The 18,938-nt window shown below is 48.3% G+C and overlaps 1 protein-coding gene across 4 annotated transcripts in view; it reads left to right on the top strand.

Moving 5' to 3' along the window:
- Slc5a11 (solute carrier family 5 member 11) overlaps window positions 1-18,938 on the top strand; it is a 74,925-nt gene that overhangs the window by 8,044 nt on the left and 47,943 nt on the right. The window contains exon 1 of one of the 4 annotated variants that reach the window (XM_087630789.1): window positions 7,003-7,874. The exons of 2 other annotated variants lie outside the window; for them this stretch is intronic. The gene's annotated coding sequence lies outside the window, so the exon portion shown is untranslated. Of the gene's footprint in view, window positions 1-7,002; window positions 7,875-18,938 lie in introns of those variants that run through there. One more of the 4 variants, XM_087630874.1, reaches the window with a different exon arrangement.

Raw genomic sequence — 18,938 nt, forward strand, 5'->3', positions numbered from 1 at the left:
TTGTCTGTGGGCAAAACAATGTTTCGCTTGTTTCTTCTAAAACCTTTTCTTTTGAAAGAGCAAGCTGCTAGACCCAGAGACTGTTTTCTCTTAGAAACGTATTAACGTTTTATATTGCTCAAAAGCAGAATTGTACACTTTTGTGTACAATTGATGAGATGGAGGGAGCCTGGGAGAAAGTAACCTCCTTGGCCCTGTGAGTTCCCCCTGCAGACAGCAGGAGGTCCTTTGAGACACATTCCAGCAAGGGAGTGGTTATCACATAGCAAAGGACTCCAGTAATGATTCAGGGGGAAGGGCACCTCTATGAAGGGGTCCTAGCAGTGTTAGCTGAGGACTGGTGACCCTGCTGCTTAGCATTGTCAGGAAGCAGTCGTTTGTTAGAACTTGGGGAAGCAGCGGCCACAGAGGACTAAAGCCCGAGGACACAGAACCTGGGGAGGTAATAAGGAAGCCAGGCTAATCCTGCCTTCTGCTGTCAGCAAGGGGAGAGCCCCTGAGAGCACAGGCTTCTCCCTGCTTGTTATGGGATGAAGGCTGTTATAATGGTGAGCACTGTAGCCCTGGGATGATAATGGACACTTCTCATCAGGAAGCTAAAGCCAGGAGGACGATACATTCAAAGCCAGCTTAGGCAACATTTTAAGTTCTAGCCGGGCAGCTTAATGAGACTGTGTCTCAAATCAAACGCACAAAACCAGCAGTAGAGGGTCATGGTATAACTTATGACATATGAGCATTTGCAGCTACCTGCTTCTTCCAGCCAAGGGGAGAGAAGGCACAGACTGTGTGTGACTATGGTGTCAATGGGCACCACAAAGGCAAGTGATGCTTCCCCAAGCATGATCAAGGGTCCCATATCTGCCTTCTCAACTGTAACGCAGCCTCCTAAGGGATGTGCTGATAGGCCTGGATCTAGGTGTTTTGAACTGTCAGTGAATGGACCTGAGAAGTCCAGGTGAGGAACCTAGTTATGAGCCAGCAACACCGGTAATCCTGGAAACGGTCATGAAAGTCACTTAACAAGCAGAAGCATCTTTGTTTCTCTCAGAGCAAGGCTCTGCAATTGGCTTGCATTCTCTGGAGCCCTCAGCTTTCTTGCAGATGTACATCAAGTTTGAGGAGGTGAAACAACTTATTCAGGTCACACAGCTGAATCACAGGGGCCAGATGCAAAGTGGATGGACAGTAACATCCCAGGATACTGTGTCCATCCATCCTAGGCCAAGGATGGAGTCACCCTGTCCTTCTAGAGCAAGAGGGCAGAACCTTCATTTAAAAATGTGCCCTGTACTCTCACCATAGGCCATTCCTTCTGTGAGCTTTGGGCAGATATGTTAGGGCCAAGTCCCATGCTGTAGTAAAATGAGGCTCTTCCTGTGTAGATGTGAAGTGGTTTGTGTGTTGAAGGCCTGGTCCCCAGCTCTAGGTCTAGCCACTAAAGGAGGATGACATTTCTAGGCTCTGACTTAATTGATGGGTTTAAGCATCTGTCTTAGCCAGGGTTTCTATCCCTGCACAAAACATCATGACCAAGCAGCAAGTTGGGAGGAAAGGGTTTATTCAGCTTACACTTCCACATTGCTGTTCATCACCAAAGGAAGTCAAGAGTGGAACTCAAGCAGGTCAGGAAGCAGGAGCTGATGCAGAGGCCATGGAGGGATGTTACTTAGAGCTTGCTTTCCCTGGCCTGCTCAGCTTGATTTCTTATAGAACTCAAGACTGCCAGCCTAGGGATGGCACCACCCACAATGGGCCCTCCCACCCTTGATCACTAACTGAGAAAATGCCTTACAGCTGGAGCTCATAGAGGCATTTCCTTAAGGGAGACTCCTTTCTCTGTAATAACTCCAGCTTGTTTCAGTTGACACACAGAACTAGTCAGTATAGCAGCCATGCATTCACAGCAGCTGGTTTTACTATCCCCAAGGTTTAATTGCACACTGACCACAGACCCCAGGGACATAGGCCTTGCAGGTCAACCCCCATGCCATTTATCAAAAACACCCTGAGCCCCAGACTTGTGATGGCGCAAGTTTTGGCCTGCTGATACCTTAGTTTGTTTTCTGTTGCTGTAACTGAATCTGAGGGCCTGGGTGATGTATAAAGCATAAAGCTCTTCCTCCTCATGGTTCCAGAGGCTGCGATTCCAAGGTGGAAGGACTACATCTAGTAAAGACCTTCTGGATGAAACTCTTAAGATTCTTGTTTTTAGATGTTTTTTATGTATGTCGCTGTCTTCAGACACACCAGAAGAGGGCATCAGATCCCATTACAGATGGTTGTGAGCCACCATGTGGTTGCTGGGAATTGAACTCAGGACCTCTGGAAGAGCAACCAGTGCTCTTAACCACTGAGCCATCTCCCCAGCCCCCAGGAACTCAAGGTTCTTAAGGAAGCCCAGAGTACCTCATGGTGGGAGTGGCACACACTCAAAAGGCAAAGCCATCTTGTGGTTGGCCCAAAGTCGTGGGCAGAGCCGTAAGACCTCTTTCGTACTCTCTACGATCCTCCCACTGGTCCAGCCCAGCATCTCTGTGCAGCTTTGGGAGTTAGAGGTTGGGAAGAAGGAATTCTCTGTCGAACCCTTAACTCATCCATTCAACCCTTCAACACAACACACAACAGTTGCCTGTGACAGCCCAGCCTCAGGTCCACCGCTCATAGGTTATTGAATGGGAGTGTCCTTATGTTAGGTCAGTTTCCCCATGCATTGTCACACACAGTTTCCCCCACCACTTCCTTAGTTGTAACTTTTGTTTCTAGATCATTCCCATGAAAACAAAACTTATGGAGGAAGGGAGCAATAGAGGGGGAGGGGTGCTTTTATAATTCATGCACTCAAGATCCAGAAATGACACCCTCCATCCGAATCACTTTTCCCCAGGTCTCACCTCCAAATGCCATTAACCTCTGACCCTGAGGATAAAGTTTCCCACAGAATCAGGTACAAAGCGCAGCACTTGCCTTCCACGGATGCTGTTCCACTCCGATCAACGTCCAGCACGGTCACATTCCACTTCAGACCGCAGCTGCTGCCAACATTGAGCTTTAACCTCAACCCCCGAGGTTGAAGGACTTAGAGATTAAGTTAAAGAGGTCGTGCGCTCTGACAGTCTCCTATGCAACTCCCTTTCTTGTTTATTGAGATACAGACACCTGCATTACAGTGTCTTGCATTACAGCGCGCGCAAGCATGTGAAGCCCTGAGGTCCGTGTCAGATGTTCTCCTAGATTCCTTTCCACCACCTTACTTTGAGACAGGGTCTCTCACCAAACCTGAAGCTTGCCAATTTGTCTCTGTCCCACCCTCCAGCACTGGGATTATAGGCAGAGACTGCTTTTATATGGGTGCTGGGGATTCAACTTGGGTTCTTTCTGGTACTCACAGGGCAAGCATTCACTGACTGAGCCCTGCCACCTTTTCACACACACCCTGTGGCTCTGGGCTTAGGCAGGATGTGTTTCAGAGAGTTCACAAGACAGGCGCAGATAAGGGCTAGCTGCAAGGGCGCCATGCTTCTCAGACCTCTCTGCTGGGGGCATACCTCACTTTGAAAGACTCCAGAAAGTTTTTTAGTCAAATGTTCTGGTTCTGAGCTACCCTTACATGCAGTAACTTAGGCAGACTATTTCCAGAGTTATTAGACACTTAGGAGACCATTTTAAATGCTTATAGATCCTAAGATAACAACACCCCTTTATTTAAATCAGTTCCACTTCCCTATTTTTTTAAAGATTTATTTATTTATTATGCATACATGTTCTGCCTGAATATGTGCTCATACCCCAGAAGAGGGCAAATGCTCTCATTACAGATGGTTGTGAGCCACCATGTGGTTGCTAGGTATTGAACTCAGGACCCTCTGGAAGAGCAGTCAGTGCTCTTAACCACTGAGCCATCTCTCCAGCCCCCCACTTCCCTATTCAAATCAGTTCACTGTCCTTAGTGTTTGCAGTCCTTCTTGTTTCTTTCTTTTCTGTCATTATGGGCCCCAGGCTGGCTTTGAACAGCTGGCCTCAGCATCCCCTAGAGTTCAATTATAGAAGTGTACAACAGAGGACTACCCATTCTTTAAGTCATGGCTTCATAGCAGACTGCTGGATTCTCATGACTGCCCCTGCCTGTCTGCCCCTGGAGAACTTCACAGAACACTTCTGAGCCAAAGAGAAGACAAGGTAAATGACCCCTGGGCTGGGACGAATGTTATAGGCATCTGTTTGATGAACTGTCTTGATACAGTACCTACTTGATAACGGTACCACTTCAGATGAGAAAATCAGTGCTTAGACACTTCAGATATTTGCTCTGAACCTTTGTACTCACCTGCAGTTGCTTTAGGTGAAGGCAGCCTTAGTCTGTGAGGACCTTGGAACCCCAACCTCCAGAACCATGAACACAGTCAATCAACCTTTATGCTTTAAATGTTTTCCAGGCTCTGAGAATCAGCTGTAGCAGCAACAACAGCAACAAACACATGGAGATACCAGGGATCTAAAAATTCCAGCAGCATAAGTCTGGGTTAAAAGATCAGAGGGGAAGAGTGTGGTGTCCCCTCTAGGAAGCTACTTAAAGAGAAAGAATGAGGCTTGGAATTCTCGATGCTACTGGCAGCTTATGGCCAATCAGGGAGAGCTTGAGAGCCTCGGCTCAACTGTCTGCAGGCTCGATCTTCCTGTGTTCCATTTTTTAACTATTATCATGCTTACAGACACCTGCTATGCTGCTATGTTTGAAAGGTATTGAGGTTTGATCTCACAGGTGAATTCTCACATTACCAGCTTTTGTTGTGCAAACCTTGTCCTTAATTTAAAACTATTGGTTAAATAAAAATGGCCACAGCCAATTACTGGAGGGATTAGAGGTAGGAGGGTTTTGAGTTACCTGGTTGGGGCTGGCTGGAAGGAAAGGGGAGGAAGAAGACTGAGGAGGAGAGAGAAGGAAGCCTCCGTGAGGGGAGCACATGGCCAGGAGAAACAACAAGTATTTGTGGCATACGCCTGGGGAGTTAGCTAGGTCAGCAGTTAGAAAAGTACATTAGGGGTGACCTCCCCCCTCCCCCACTAATTGTCAGAACCAAATAAGCCAGACTCAGAAAGACAAATAGCACATGTTTTCTCTCATGCACAGAATTAGAGTTAAAAAAAATATAGGGGTTGGGGATTTAGCTCAGTGGTAGAGCGCTTGCCTAGGAAGCGCAAGGCCCTGGGTTTGGTCCCCAGCTCCAAAAAAAAAGAACCAAAAAAAAAATATATATAGACCTATGGATATGAGGGGACCATCAGGGAAGGACACATCCTGAAGAGAAGGTGGGAGATAGAGGTAAAGGTATGCACACACACACACACACACACACACACACACTCACACACTCACACACACACTCGTACACACTCACACATGCTCACACACACTCACACACACTCACACACACTCACACACACACTCACACACACTCACACTCTCACACACACACTCACACACACTCACACACACTCTCACACACACTCACACACTCACTCTCACACACACTCACACTCTCACACACACTCACACACACTCACACACTCACTCTCACACACACTCACACTCTCACACACACTCACACACACTCACACACACTCTCACACACACACTCTCACAAACACACACACACACTCCATCACTGCCCACCCCACTCACACCCCTTCTCAGGTGCTTAGAGAATATGACCATCACGAGCTCTGTAGAACTCAAAAGGTTCCTATGTTGTGATGCCATTGGGGCTGGGTCATGGCTGTCCCTCCGTCAGGGGTGCCTGTTCTGCAGTTGGTGGCAATTCCACTTGTCCTGTTTTGCGAGATACACAGGCTTCCTCTGAAAACTCCTGGAACCTGCTCCAGGTCCCCCCAAGATGGTGTCCAAAGAAATTAGGACTGGATTGGGGCTGCAATGTGTCATCCACAACAACCTACTTCTGTCACTGATGCTGAGTCCTCCAGCCACAGACCACATGGTCCTGACCCCCAGTATCATCGTCATCATCTTCATCTTCATCCTCGTTATCATCGTCATCCTCATGATCTGCTGCTGGCTCTCCAGCAGGCTCTGACCTTGGGACCAGTGCAGAGTCTGTGGTTAGCTCTTTCATTATTCTAGAAAGGTGGGGAACTCCGAGCAGAGTCTCAAGCTATTTGGGGGTTGCTGGTACAAACGTACCTGACAAAGCAAATTAGTCTGTGGTGACAAGGCAGGTACAGAAAGCAGCAGTAGCATGAGGCGCCAAGGCAGGGAGGGATGGAAGTGCTCAGCTCACTGTGTGTGTGTGTGTGTGTGTGTGTGTGTGTGTGTGCGCGCGCGTGCGCGCGCGAGTGCTCGAGAGCGAGCACACACGTGAATACTCACTCATTTACATATGCAGAGCCCAGGGGTTGAAGTCAGGAGTCTTCCTTTGTCATTTACTACATGATGATGATGGTGGTGGTGGTGATGAAGATTTATTTATGTATGTATGTATTTACACTGTTGCTATCTTCAGTGAGCCACCATGGGGTTGCTGGGATTTGAGTTCAGGACCTCTGGAAGAGCAGTCAGTGCTCTTAATTGCTGAGCCATCTCTCCAGCCCATGTTTTTATTTTCAAGATAGAATCTTACTGTTAGCCCTGGATATGCTGGAAGACATATGTAGACCAGGCTGGTTTCAAATTCACAGAGCTCTGCCTGCCTCTGCCTCTGCCTCTGCCTCTGCCTCTGCCTCTGCCTCTGCCTCTGCCTCTGCCTCTGCCTCTGCCTCTGCCTCTGCCTCTGCCTCTGCCTCTGCCTCTGCCTCTGCCTCTGCCTCTGCCTCTGCCTCTGCCTCTGCCTCTGCCTCTCTGCCTCTAGAGTGCTGGGATTAAGGCTTGTGCCTCTACCCCCTCTGCTAGCTTACTTTTTGAGACAGTCACAGAAACTGAAGTGTATTGATTGGTAGATGGGCTGGTCATGAGCCATGGCATCTCCTGGCCCCACCCACCTAGTGCTAGGGTTACAGACGTACACACAATGCCCAGTTCTTTGTAAGGGTGCTGGGGATCCAAATTCAGGTGCTTGGGCTAGCACAGTCCTGCGCTTCTGTTTTCGTTTTAACCCATTCCATGGGATGCTGCTACCCACATTCAGGATAGGTTCTCCCGGTGAAACATCTCTGGAAACCTCCTGACAGACAGTGACTTCAGCATAGCAGCCTGCAAATGCTAGAATTAATTAAATTCCAGCAGCCCTGAGCAGCTGGAAGCCTCATAGCTCTTCTCCTGCCGGTGTGCTATGTGAGCTCTGTCCATGGCTTGGTTTCCTGAGTCTGGATGCTGTGTGTCTGCCTGCCTTGGTCTGAGAGACGAAGCACAGTTGCTGCTGCTGTCACTGTTGGGGCTGGAAAAGTCCTGGGCATGTCCCTTTTATCTCCTGCACCCCCCTCTCTCCCTGCTCCTCCAGCTGTCCTAAGGCTGCCTGCTCCCAGAGTGGAGGGGAGGCGGGAGAGCGAGTGAGCGAGGCAGCCCAGGACCCAAGCTCCAGTCTCCCCTGCCTCTCCAAGCCATGGGCCCCCTGCCAGGTAAGGGCACTGGCCAAGGCCCAATGAGGGCAGGGCAGGCCCCTTTCCTCACGGGGCCTGCTCAGAGTTCAAGGGTTCTGAGAGATCATCCAGGCTTCCTTTAAACTGCTGCTGCAGCTGAGGCTGGAGTTTGGAGTTTGACCTGTGTGGAACCTTTCTCAGCAGCAGGCAAGGAGGCAGGGCCTCTACTGTCCTCTGCTGCAAAGAACAGGAAATCCCAGGGGGTCTCCCTTCTCACAGCCACTGCCTTCTGCCTCTGAAGTCCCTGAGAACCTAGGGCGGTACAGCCTGCAATCCTGAAGAAGGTAAGATCCCTCCTCCCTGAGACACCCACTGTCTGAACTGGGACGCTCCTCGGGTCTGAGGATTGGACAGCCGCTCTGGTCGAGCTCCCATCTGTGAACTTCGTGAAGTCAGAGAAGTTTCACTTGCTCTTGGCCTACGAAGTGCAGTTTGGGTGGGGGGAGGGTGTCAGCAGCTGACAGCATAGGCAGGGGTCTCAGCTCTTCTGTTCAGGATCATTTAGGGACAGAAACCTCAGGTTCTTTATCTGTCAGATGAGAATGTGGAGGTGAGCCTGGCTCAGTCCTCAGGTGTGGCAGAGAAGACTCTGTAGAGTAAGGAGGAGGACAGCTGCACCAGTCATAGGAATCTGAACGGCTACTGTTAATTAGTAAGGCAAAGCCAGGTCCTACATGCGCAGACCACCTACAGGGCCTGGATCCCTTCCAACTGCACAGCGAGGGTGGGTAAACAGACATCCCCTAAGGCCACTGAACAACGTGCTCAAGGTGACACAGAGAACAGGGCAAAGCTGAGATCCAGCCCCCATGGCCGTGAGCTGGTCAGCTCTGGAGAATGGTGGATAGACGATTCTGGAACTCTGCACTTGACAACTGCTGCCCTTGTCGGGATATTTGTTTGTAAGATTAGTGTTTATGGAGTGTCTGCTTTGGGGGCACAAGGTAAGGTAAGGCAGATGTTATCTCTGCCTTCCTGGTGCTCATAGTGCTGTGAGATGAGGAACTACAGGAGAGTTCTACGAACCATGTGCCAGGCTTCATTAAACTGTGAGCAAAATGACATTTGATATGAAAGGAACCTGACTTAGGCTGAGGTCAGGAAAAGGGCAGGTGGGATCTATGTCTGTTGATGTTTAAAGAATGAGTAGGGCTTTGTGAAACTGTGGGTAAAAGCATATCAGTCAGGGACTGGAAGCCAAGCACCCTGAGCTCATAGCAAGCTTTCAAAGAATTGACAGAACAAGCAAGCGATTTGATTTGGGTTCAGAGTCTTCTTTGGCTTCCAAAGCAGGGAGAAATCAAAAGGAATCTAAGGAAGCAGCAGGCAGGAAGAGAGAGAGAGAGTAGCTCCTGGCTCTGGGCTGGACAGGAGTTAGGATGATGGTTATTCAAGGTATGTTTTGGAAGTAGAGGAAAATAGAACTGCAGGTGAATAGATTCGGAGAACTAAGAAGGATATCGTCAATTGTTTGATGGATGCTTGTCTGCTCTACATCTTTGGCTCTTAGAAATAGTGCTTGGCATACCAAGACCCTCAGATATCACTTGTGGGATGTCTGGAAGGATATATAGATGGAACATAGATAGATGAATGGGTAAATAGATGGATGGATGGATGGATGAATGAATGGATGGGTGGATGGATGGATGGTCAGATGGATTCTTGGGTAGGTAGACATGTGGAAGGATGGATGGGTAGACAGATGGATATATGGATGTACAGATGGATGGATGGATGGATGGATGGATGGATAAGTGGAGGGACAGATGGATTTTTGGGTGGATAGACACATGGAAAGATGGATGAATAAACTAGTAGATAACTGGGTGCATGGGAGGATGTGACTTAAGGATGCTTTGGGCTTCAGATGTAAGCAGTTAGTGACATGGTCAGAGTGTCAGAGGCACCAGCCTTCTGCTGAAGAGCTTGATCTCTGGCCTGTATTTGCTAATTTTGGATATCTGTGGGCATCTGTAAGAGAAGCCATGTTGGCATTTGAATGAACATGTCTGGGTTAAATAGATGATCTTGTGACTTCTGTTCTCTGGTATTTCGGGACAGGGCCATGCCCAAATGGGGTAGGTGGATGGAGAAGACTCATCTAAGCCCCCCAGTACGCCCATCTCTTACCCCCTGTAGCCCATTAGGGAAAACTGCCTTCTCTGCCACGCTTAGAAATTCTTCCCTCACCACCAGAACAGTGGTTTCTTTTTCTCCTAATGTGCTAGGATGAGTCTGTCCATAAGCCTTTTTCTTTAAGATTTATTTATTTTATGTATATGAGTATACTGTCTTCATGCACACCAGAAAAGGGCGTCAGATCCCATTACAGATGGTCGTAAGCTGGGAATTGAACTCAGGTCCTCCGGAAGAGCAGCCAGTGCTCTTAATCACTGAGCCACCTCTCCGGCCTCCATCAGCTCTTTTCTATTCTAAGCATCAAGAGGCCAGAACTCACAGAGGCCGGTGGGCTCCTTCTTCCGGTAGCCCTAGGCCCTCTCAGGTTTCCTGGCCTTGCAGTGGACCCTCTCCCCCTAAACAGGCTGGTCCACCCCCAACCTCCTTAGACAAGGCCAGTCACAGGGCCAGCTTGCGGCTATGAAATGTCAGGTTCCTGCTGAGGCACAGGAAGGAGCCTCGCTAGAGGCTTGGTGTCACTTCTGGGCGTCTCCTGCCAAAGTTTCCTATCTCGTGGTGGGTAGAAGTCAAAGAGTCAAACCTGGGCCGGGGCCTAGTTCAGTCATTTACCAGTGGTGCTTTACCTGTTAAGTGGAGGTTCCTAGAGGCCTGGCCTTGTAATGCTGAGTTGCAAATGAGATTCGCTTGCAAGCATCCAGGCTCCCTGGCCACAAAGTGCACACTCCTTTCTTTCTTCCCCACTGCTTGCATTTGAAGGGTGTGAACACAGCAAGCATCCTCTTCCAAACCATGTGAAGCAGCTCACTTGTTCACTGTGGTGGACACCTGACTGCCATTCCCATGTTATAGATGAGAAACAGCCTGGGCGGAGTTATTGCTCCAGCTAGGGGCAACAGTGAGACCTGAGCTCAGGTCCTGAAGTCTGCACAGTTGGTTTCCCAGGGGGCCTTTTGCCCATAGTTCAAATTTATAATTAGGTGGTAGTTGCCATTTTCTGCTGGTGCAAGGGAACCACTTCCTGCCTCCCCGCATGTGTTTGTTTTTTTGTTCTTTTTGTTTTTTTGTTTTTTTTCCTTCCTGGGAAACCTGCCAGCATCTTGGCAGAAGCATCAAATTTGACACTTTGTGCTGGGAGTGTCTCTAATGTACACAGGAAGGCATTAAGCTGCGAGCAATGGGATGTGAGTAACACTTTTTCCCCACCCCTTGTGAAAAGTTTGGAACACACAGAAGTTGTAAAGAATGTGATTCTCATCAGCGGACACACACAGGAGCCAGACTGAGACCAAAAAACCAGAAACAAAACAAAAACAAAACCCTGGAGCTAATATGGTTGGCCGCAGGTGGCTCTGACTTAGCTTGCTTTCCGGGTTTGGTTTCGCTTGCCCTTGCACTGTGGTGTGGAAAATTTTCGCATCTCCCTTAGCACAATCATTCTGTAAAAGGCCAGAAGGGAAGGGTGAGAGCTGTCCCTGCTTGACTGAGCTTCCTTTTGTGCTCTGGCCACTAGGCAACCTCAAGGGCAGCCTGTTCTGCTTGCAAAGAAAGCCTTTGTCAGGACTGGCTGCCCTCACCCCACCCCTCCGGAAAGGAGCTGGCAGGGGCTTTGAGAAGGGGATCGCAGGGCCCACCCATCACTTGGCCCTCTGAGGCAGGCTGGGTTCAAATAATCATGGTGCTCTGCTCAGAAGGCACTGAATGCAGCTCATTTCACTTGGTGGTTCTGGGCAAGGGCCTGGGGTGAAAACCACAGGGATGGAAGCAAGGTTGCCTCCCTAACTGTGGCAAGCGTGGTATACAGCTAATGCCTAATAGAACTTTGCTCTGCTGAGCCCCCAAAGTCAGATAGAGCTCACTGTGTAGAACCTGGCACCCAGGTGATAAGTAATGAATGTAGCTTTGGACTTCTGGGGACTAATACGGACCCTGGCACACAGTTGGTACCTACTAAATGTCTTACTAAGGGGCTGGAGAGATGGTTCAGTGGTTAAGACCCCTGGCTGCTCTTCTGGAGGCCTTGGGTTCAGTTTCTGGTACCACACAGTGCCTCATACCATCCTATAACCGGTGCCAGAGGATCCAGAGCTCTCTCCTGAGAGCACATGTGCATGTGCATCTATCCAGGCATATGCATGTAAAGTAAAATAAAACATTTTAAATGTCCTACTGCACGTCCAGGGCATAACATAGAATGTGCCGCATAGATGGTGCCAAACAAATACTTTACTGGGTCCTAAGTCCCAGCACAAATATGCCCGCAGGTACATCTGTGGGACAAATCAGTCAGGGAAGAAAGAGAGAGGAGAGGGAGGCAGAGGGAAGGGAAGAAAACAAAACAGACAGCTGCCTGGACACAGTGGCCTTCTGTCCTGCGTTCCAATAGCACCTGTGGCCTTGAATGGCACACCCAGGGCCTGCCCTGGTGCCTTGTTTCTTACCCACAGGCCAAAGGTATGACCAGGAGGGTGAAACGAGAGGGTGCCATTGGAGAGTACACAACATACTTTGCACTCAAGCTACTTGTCACTAAGCTCACAGTTGTACAGTGTGCTGTGGGTCACGACAGGTGCAGGGAGGCAGCCCTGGGTCCCCAGCATCTGCGGTTCGGCTCCTGTCCCCAACGTGAAGATGCAGCCTCCCAGCTCCAATGTCTCTGAATCACTTAGAAGCTGTGCCAGCCTCCCCCCTGCAGTGATGAAAGACTTGCTTATGTGTGGGCCCCTCAGTGCCTGGCAGGCAGTGGGCAGAAAGGGGTGGGGAGCAGGGGACACTGATGGCCCTGAGGGTTCAAACTAGGAGGCTGCTGTCCTTCCTCCTCCCCTCTTGCTTCTTTTCCTCTCCTGAGATTTCCTAGATCCACCCACCACTTTTCTCAGGTACAGCAACGATCCCTATCTGAATTGCATTCTGAGCTTCCCCAAAGTTCCCTGTTTCTGGAGCAGTGGGTCTGCCAAGCTGGGTCCCAGGCTGTCCCATCGCCTATGTGATTTCAGACAGGATGCTGCTACACCTCTAGGACCCACAACTTTCTCACCTCTCAAGGCAGTGAGAACATTTCCTACCCAGTGGGGCTTTGATCCTTAAGACAGCCCCCAAGCCCCATGGAGCTACCTTCTCCCCAAGCCTCCAGAGTCTTTCAGAGTTGGAATCTCCCACCCCCATCCCCATCCTAGAGCCTGTCTCTGGTCACATAACACCACAGCTCAGGTATCATCATCCCAGTCCACAGAAGCAAGGGGCCATAAACTCCAGACCTGCCTGGGCCTCAAGAGAGGGTGGAGCTGGATGGGAGCTTGCTTGCTTCTTCCTCATGTTTCATAGACTGTGAAACACAATGCCTGTCCTTCAATGCCTTCCTTCCTTTCCTTGTTTCCCTCTTTGCTATAAGAGCTTGTATTGGCACTTGCCCTTGTTTTCTCTTCCTTGGAGAGTCTCCTGCCCCAGATCTGCAAAGCTGGGAGTGCTGTTGCGTCAGGACTAAGAGCAAGGTCCTGCCTGGGGAAAGACAGTCAGGGCTGCACTTGCCGTGAGAGGGGCCTTGTAGGCCTCGGAGCATCCGTGGCTTCTCAACAAAGAGCCTACAATTAAGGGGCTATTTTAGCTCTCACCACTTGGGAGATGCTTCTGGCCTGTAGGGGCTCAAACGAGAGATGCTGCTCTGCGTCCTGTAATGCCCATGAAATCCAAAATAACTGCCCGGTCACACAAGATTCCTTGTGATTACCTTACACAAAAACAGTTTGAAAATGGGTCAAAGACTGGAGAGATGGCTCAGAGGTTAAGAGCACTGGCTCCTCTTCCAGTGGACTGAGTTTACAACCATCTGTAATGGGAGCTAATATCCTCTTCTGGTGTGTCTGAAGACAGCTATAATTTACTCATATACATTAGATAAATAAATCTTTAAAAAAAGAAAGAGAGAAAGAAGGAAAGAAAATGGGTCAAAGACCTGAATATAAAGCATAAAACTCTAGGTAGGATCTGACCAGGCCTTTTTAAAAGTCCTCCCTCAGTGTAGGGTGTACAGCAGGAGTCAATGTGTGGGACTGTGTATAATTGAGACACTTCTGCAAAGCAAAGAAAACCACCAGAGAGAAGAGACAACCTCAAGCATAGTGAAAATTACAGGGGATTACTACATAGAATATATAAAGAGCTACAAAAGTTAAATACCAAATGCCACAATCATCCAACCAGTGAACAGGCAAAATGAAAGGCCAGCTATGACACCATAGGGTAAACTGAGTCAGGCTGCAGGTGTGGCATCCACGATTAGGGTCCATGCTGATAGCAGCTTACGGGAGTCACAGAAAAAGAGTGGTTGAAGCAAAAGCAGGCTCCAGTGTTTTGTTTTTTTCCTCTTAATCCTGTGTATACATACCCCTTAGACAAAGCTTTTCCATTTAGGAAGAAAAATACTTCATAGTCACAAGTTAGACATTTTCTAAAAACAATCACCACAAAAACATTCTTTGAAAACAGATTAAAATCATTACACAAAAGGAAATTACAACAGGATTCTTATGTATTCCTTTTTTGAAACTTTTATCTAACTAAACAAATCTCATCTTTCCACAAGCTCATTGTAACTCCAAAGCAGTAATTCTCTCTCCATAGATTAATAAAGTTTAAGTAGGCCAAGTCTATAGAACAAGTTTCTCCCCATGCTTGGCTAAGGACAATCTGTCTTTACTAAGGAACTGGTCATTTGTCTTACGTCTTATTTTTGAAGTCTCGATTGGCTAGACTGTTCTCTATTTTTATACAGAACTGTTTATGCCGAATTTACAACCTTCTTATTTCCTGGTATACACCAATATCCCTAGATCACAAGATCAAGGAACTTGGGCCCAACCTAGAGTGAGTGCTTTCTTTATTTTCTTGCTACTACAATTACATGCTTGTAACGCATGAACGATCACTGTTCTCCTTGCTCTAACTCAAACGTCTCTCACCGTTCTATGAGAAAGGGACACATTCTATTCTTGATTCTGACTTTAAACTTTATGTCAACTACCATAACTCCCCAAAACTCCTTAAGTCAAACTAGGAATTCCAGAAAATCATGAATTCATCCAAACGGCGTTATCTCAAGAGCTTTCTCATCTTCGTGTTGATTTTCAGGAAAGTTGCCCAACAGAGTGGGCTGTTACCCAGGAGGTAATCACACCAGGCTGTAGGAAGTGAGGGTCTCCCGGTGTCCACTCACACCAAGCCAGATGAACAAGGAGTGTGGCAATGACAAACCTGAGATGCACATCAGTAGCAGGAAGCAATCCTGGGACAAAGTCTCTGGGGCCATGCCTTTTCTGAGTGCACCCACTGGGGTCCAGCAAGATGGTGGGCCATCTTCAGGGAGCTCACTTGCTCATCAACAGCTCTTTCTGTAGCGTGTCTATCAGAATAGAGATAGACATGACCAATAGATACTTGAGTAAATGATCAACAACCTGCAACTAGAAGGAAATTAAGATCAAAACTCATTTACGATTCCATCTCACTCATTATCTCACCATTGAGTAAAGCAAGTGTCCACAGACGCTGGCGGCGACACGGCAAAGAGGAACTCTGATGTTTGGAGAGCAAGCTGGTGTGGCCACTATGGGCATCAGCTAGCTGCTCCTTCAGAACCGAAAAGCAGAGCTACTGTGTGCTGTTCTGCTGGCCTGTGCAGGAAGGCTCAAAGTCAACATTCCACAGACGCACCAGCATGCCCTGTTTACTGCTGCACGCTCACAACAGCCACAGTAGGGAGTCTACCTTGATGCCCATCAACAGATGAAGACATAACGAAAATGGAATTTGAGGACTGGAGAGATGACTCCACAGATACGAGGATGCACTGCTGTTCCACAGGATCCAGGTTTGGTTCCCAACACCCACAGGGCGCAGCTCACAAGGCCTACAACCCCAGCTCCAAGGTTTGACCCCTGGATTAACCCCGTACTCGTGCGCACATACCACAGACAAAATTGCATAAATTAAATAAAAATAAATGATAAAAAGAAGGGAATTTTACTCAGTCACAAGGAAAGAAAGGATAACATCGGCAGGTTGGTGGATGGAGCTGGAGATCATCATGTTAAGCAAAAAAGCTGATACGGAAAGGCGGTCATTGCATGTCTTCCCGCATATACAGAGCCCAGACTTTATAAATGTAAATGGGACATGAGTGTAGAAGTAGAACTGTAAGAGGGAGGAGGGGGCAAGGATAAGGGGGGGAGTGTCCAGCAACAGTGGTCTCGCCTGCCCCCGTGGTTTCCCCACCAGCTGCTGCCAAACCGCTCACACTTCCCAGGCCACCCACCCCCTGTGGCTAGCCTGCAGAAAGCCAGCTAACACTAGCTCAGATCCCCTTAACCCCACAAAATGATAACACCAGAGACTTGTAATATACCAGCCAGATTTATAATGGTAAATCTCCAACCCCAAAATGTCCACACAAAGAACACAAAATTCAATCGACAGAAATGCAGGCTGCACGCCTAAGTGGGGCAAATGTCCTACACTGCTTATGGCCCATCTATGAAGTCCCTGGTTACCCGAGGCTTCTCCAGAGCGTGTGGGTCCACCCCATCTTCTTCTGGTTCCATCTTCTGTCTGTGTGTCCCATCTCATCTCCCTCTCTGTCTCTCCATCTCTCTTTTCCCTCTCTATACTTTTAGAATAGACAAAGTAGGAAGAGTTGGAGAATTAGAAACTATGAAAAGTTAAAAAGTGGTGAAATGGGACACATGGACTCCCCTGAGGAGACTACCAGGAGTCTAAGGGGGCTTGCATGGGCAGGGGACCTGGGCCTGCTCGTGAACTCATGCAAAATAAGGGAAAATGGAAAAATCTCAGATATACCAATGGAGTGATGCATTTTGTCTGACCTCACCTGAGTACAGGCACCCCTTTTGAGGGAGCAGAAAAAACAGGCAGCAATCCACAAACAATTTGGAAATAAATTTTATAAGTGACAAGAAAGCTGAAGGGGGGGTTGAGGGAAAGAAGAAAGCCAGTAGGAGGGAGGAGGATGGCCGGGTGACATGGGTAAGGGCCACAGTGTATATAAGTGAGAGCAAGGCAGTGAAGGCTGTTCCTGGTTAGGAGTGCTTGGCGAACTATCGCAAGGGCTGGAGTCTGAATCCCAGCACCCATGTGACAAGCCAGGCATTCTACAAAGGCCTGTAACTCCACACATGCACAGACACATGTATCTGCACACACACGATTGTGTGTGCGATACATACACACAATAAGTCAGACAACTAAAACATCAATAAGCAGGCTGGGCATGCCTAGAGTCTTGGTAGTTGACAGCTAGATGCAGGAGGATCAGAGTAGGTTTAGGGTCAGCCTGGGCTACATAATAATTCAGGCTACACTATATAGCAGGATCCTCTCTCAAAGCAAAAGTGAAACAAACAAACCACTCAAAGAATCAATAGCATTGAGGAAGAGAGCTAGCTCTAAGGACCAAGAGTACACACACACACACACACACACACACACACACACACACACACACACACACACACTTCCTCATCACCTCCCACCCCTGCTCAGGTGGGGTGCTTAGACCAAAAAGTCAATAGCACAGAGAAAGAAAAGCCAGCTCTAAGGACCAAGTGTGTCCTGTCCAGGTGACCAGGCCGCTTTCTGGAAGCTGCTTGTTTCTTCTACCCTGGGAGGACTCAGAAAAAGTGTTGTTTAATGAGGACCAGCTTTCACCAGATAGCAGCAAACTGTTGTCACCTTGATCTGCGGCTTCTCTAGAACTGTGGCCCACAGATTCATGCTATTGATAAATCATTCCAGGGGCTGGAGAGGTGACAGTGTCATTAAGATCATTTGCTACTCTTCCAAGGGCCTGGTTTAATTTACACCACTCATGCCATTGCCTATAATTCCAGTGCCAAAGGATCTGACATCTTCTGGCTCTGCCGACCCCTGCATGTCCACAATGCACATATATACACACTCAGGCACATACATGTACACAGAAGACAAACCTTTAAGATTTATGCAGGCCAAGGTTTGTTACAGCTGCAGTAACAGACCAACCAGCCTTTGCGGCCACCTTGTACTTCACCCAGGAGGAGCCATGGCCCTCACACTCACCCTCCTGCCCATCTCTGTTTGCTACTGGAGCCCATCTCTCCGTCCTCAACTGCTCATGCTGCCTTCCTTGTTGTAATTATCAGCATTTTACTGCAGTGCTGGGAATGGAACCTAGGCCTGGCACACTAGGCCAGAGCTCCACCTCCAGGCTGCATCCACAGGCCCTCCACTGCTTTATTAGAAATTCTTTAATGGCATTATTTAACCTGGAGCCAAGGTGTGAATTGGGGATATTGATCTTTCAGGACATGAGAGATCTTTATCATGACAATTTATACCACCGGACACCTAACATGTAGAGACCAGATGCAACACGTGTTGTGGCGGACAGAACGACCTCATAGCTAAGGCTTTCAGACATCCCAGACAGTCATGGGGCAAAAAGCCATGCTTGTAAGTATAAGTCTAGAACCTTCTTATGGAAGACACTAGTGTACTTGTTTTGCTTTTGTTTTTTGAGACAGGGTCTCTCTACATAGCCTTGGCTTTCCTGAAACTAACTATAAAGACCAGGTTGACCTTGCACTCACAGAGTTCCTCCTGTTTCTGTCTCCCTGTCTCTGGAATTAAAGACGTGCACCACTAATTACATCTAGTTGTGTACTTGTTTTTAATATTCACGGTATCATCTAAAATATTTTTCTTAGGACTCTTTTGTAAATGGGAAGCATGGTATATATCATATGATATGATCTTGTCATCTCAGCCCTTGGGAGGCAGTGACCGTAGGATCTTTGGGGTTTTCCAGCCAGTCAGACTAGCCTAATTGGTGAGTCACAGGTTCCACTGAGACACTATCAGTTTATAAATTTAAATATTTTCCTTCCTTCCTTCCTTCCTTCCTTCCTTCCTTCCTTCCTTCCTGTGCGGGTCAACTTTTCATTCATTTGTCCCAAGCTGGAGTCATCTGGGAGAAGGGAACCTCAATTGGGTAAATGTTGCCATAAAGCTGGCTTCTAGACAAGACAAGAGCACTTTCTTAACTGACGACTGATGAAGGAGGACCCAGTTCACTGTGAGTGGTGCCTGGGGCAAACGGTTCTGGGTTCTATAAGAAAGCAAGCAGAGAAGACAGGAGGAGCAAGCCAGTAAGCAGCATC

This window comes from Rattus norvegicus, chromosome 1 (genome assembly GCF_021556685.1).
Source record: "Rattus norvegicus strain SHRSP/BbbUtx chromosome 1, alternate assembly SHRSP_T2T, whole genome shotgun sequence".
Classification (NCBI taxonomy): domain Eukaryota; kingdom Metazoa; phylum Chordata; class Mammalia; order Rodentia; family Muridae; genus Rattus; species Rattus norvegicus.